The sequence below is a fragment of the Tachyglossus aculeatus genome, chromosome 23 (assembly GCF_015852505.1).
Source record: "Tachyglossus aculeatus isolate mTacAcu1 chromosome 23, mTacAcu1.pri, whole genome shotgun sequence".
NCBI lineage: Eukaryota > Metazoa > Chordata > Mammalia > Monotremata > Tachyglossidae > Tachyglossus > Tachyglossus aculeatus.
Genome location: NC_052088.1, coordinates 23,175,762 through 23,178,857, shown reverse-complemented (window position 1 = coordinate 23,178,857; position 3,096 = coordinate 23,175,762). Strand labels below are relative to the sequence as shown.

The window sequence follows — 3,096 nt, the reverse complement described above, 5'->3', positions numbered from 1 at the left end:
GGTCAAATTCAAGGGAACAGTAATGTTCCAGAGCCAAACAGTAACAAGAATCAGACGTAACTGCTTTCATCTTGGTGTTTCGGCTTCTCCCTAAATGGGTAAAAGGGAACCTTTTTGGCTAAATATCCTGTTACATCAAATGGCTGATCTTATACAAAAAAACCATTGACCTATAAGATGGCCATGTCCATAGGTGTCAGTGTTTTGTGTTCGGGGTTAGAGGGAATGGTGATTTTAGCCCGGAGGGGTGAAGGTGGGGGTGAACATCAAAATGGGAGCAGTCTTCACAGCGCTGACAAGGTGGAAAAATCACCATTTTGGGTATCTTCAGCCCTGAATGGATGCTCTCAGGTCTTGCAGAGATTTAGGGGATGAACAAGATTGGGACCCTGGCTCAACTGGCTGTGGGGTCAATTGCCCCCATTGCCCCATTGACTGTGCATCTCCAGTCATCGTCCTATTCTTTCTTACACTGGTTTTACTCATTAGAGTTCACAGGTCTCAGAAACAAGAAATTAGCAGGTAGCTAGACCTTCTTTTAACTGAATATCTCTCTTGTTTCAGGAAGACAGGTTAGAGGAAGAGTTAAATCTTAAATTTCTTCCTATGGTGCCCTGTGAGCCCAGGAGAAGTCTGGAAATTATCTATTGACCGTATGGTGGACCGAGATACTATGCCTGTACCACCCTTGTTAAGCAGCCTGTTTGTCTATTCAGGTATTGTCCATGGGACTGCCAGCACCTACAAGGAATATAGAATAAAGAATTCCTCAAAACAGGAAAGAGGAAGCCCTAGGATGGAATCGCAATTGCTGCAAACCAAGATTTAAGTCTTGCTCCTAAAATAAACCTCTTCTGGGAAACAGAGCCCCAGGAGTGATGTTGCACTCAACCTAGGCTACCCCTGGGGGAATCTCAGCCTGTCGCCCCAGAGAGGGGCAGGAAGAAATAGAAACAGCAGAGCACTGAGTCCCACAGAAGGGGCATTGCTTAGGAGAGAAACCACTAACCTCCACCCTGCAAAGCCTTCCAGGTCTTCTGTCCTGTCCCACCAGAGTGAGGCAGGAACAATAACAGCAGCAGCAATACATCTTCCAAAAAATAAGGATGATGGGAAGGTGGTGACTATTGAATTTGGATCAGTTCAGGGAATGGTGAGGTGTCTAAAACCTGCTCCTTCAGTCCTAATTGTACTGTAGTTTCCAGCGTTTTCATTGTCGGCCTTCTTTTCATATATCATTTGGACTTAATTTATCACTTCAATCTTTCCTCCTATGCTAAATGCCAAATTCCCCCTGGCTCCTTTATTCTTTGATTATGAGCTTCTGGTGGGCCAGGGAGTGTTTCTCAGTTATTTTCCCTGAGCTCTTTCCAGTGTTTAGTTTTTGTTCCACACATTGTAGGAACTCAGTTATCACTGTAGAATGGAAAGAAGTCAGCACCTTCATTTCGCACACACCGAGCAACACTTTATACCCACAGAAAATTAATTGCCAGGGCATCGATTAGTTAATCCATCTATGGTATTGTGGTTCATTAAATTAGATCACCCTTTATATTGCTAAGACTGTCCATTACTGGTTTCTCTTGGAAAATGGGAAAAATGAAGCTTCAAAGAGGGTAAAGAATGGGTACAGAATTACCCAGAAAATCAATAGTAGAGACAAAGTGAAAGCTCAGAGCTCTACACCCTTAATCATAGGTCAGCATAGGAAAACATTTGGGCACTTTATTTGCTCCACAATTTGGGTTCCAGTAGCAGAACTCCAGTAAAGTTCAGGGGAAGAGGAACATCTGAGTGTGTGTGTGTGTGTGTGAGCATGTACCCGTGATCTTTCAGAGAGCAGAGAGTGTTATTTCAGAGGTCTGAAATATGAGTCAGTGATTAGTAACAAAGCCTTTTTTCCTCACTTGAATGTCTACATGAATTTTGACCTACACTTCACTAAGAAGGAAAGTTAGAATTCACCCTGAAAATCCCAGCCAAGCCCACTCTTCAGGCACTGAAAAACAACAGCTATAGAAAATGCTGGGAAAATCATAGTCTCTACAAGGAGCTGACTACAAAAAAGCCCAACAAGATTAAATAAAAATGGAGAATTTCCATAAGCAATTTTGATTTTTTTTCTTGAAAAGCAACCAAACGGAGACAGATTCAATAAAGTTCTCTTGAAAATATCTAGTGACTATTTTCATAGAGTTTCATATATCTATACTTAGCATATAATTTCTAAATTTGGTGTGATACCCCTGTTGGAATATGCTGGGTAGGAGGAAGGTTGATACCAAATAGCAAAGTAAAATTATCCTGAAGGAAGAGCAAATAATAACAATAATCATTATGCCAAGTACTGAGCCCTGGGGTGGATAAATGATAATCAGGTTGTACAGAGACATAACAAAGGATAGTCAACTTTGCCAAGACATGAGTTTTCTTCACAGGTTTTGGATAGGATAGGACAGCAATCTATCAATCAATAAATCAATGGTATTTGTTGAGCATTTACTGTGTGCAGAGCACTATACCACGTGTTTGGGGCAGCAGAATTAGGGAGCTTCTGACAGCATACATCTGATGTGATTCAGCACAATATAGTGTCAGAAGAAATGGATGGTGGTGGTGTGTTTGACTGGGATGGCCATTCACACAGGAGGGTACACAATTCAAATTTTCCTTAGTACTGAATTATCTTCCCTCTCAGGGTCACAGCTGGAGAGTTTCCAGTACTCTACCAGTCTCAGCTACGGGAGGGAGAGTCAAGCCGAGGTCTACCCATTCCATTCCTAGCTTGGGCAGTGACTAGTGAGTAGAAGGTAATTGGCTACAAGTCAAAACTCACCCATGCTGGGCAGCAGTGGCATGAGAGAGCATTGAGGGCAGAGACTCAAGTTTACTTCATGGAAGGTGGCAGTGGGAAACCACTTCCATTTTTTTACTAAGAAAACTCTATGGATACACTACCAGAGTGAATGCAGATGGAGAGCAGGGCGTACTGGGAGAGATGTGCCTGTAGTGTCACTGTGGGTCAGAAATTACTCGACGGTATAAGATAAGACTGAATTCTCCGAATATGGAAGCCTTTTACTATAGAGACCT

At 42.4% G+C, this 3,096-nt stretch overlaps 1 non-coding gene across 1 annotated transcript; it reads left to right on the top strand.

The window, feature by feature from the left end:
• Positions 1–2,691: 2,691 nt before the first annotated feature.
• Positions 2,692–2,829, top strand: LOC119944917. The gene has a single exon (XR_005456058.1). It is a non-coding gene; the product is annotated as a small nucleolar RNA SNORA7 (small nucleolar RNA).
• The last annotated feature ends 267 nt before the right edge of the window (positions 2,830–3,096 follow it).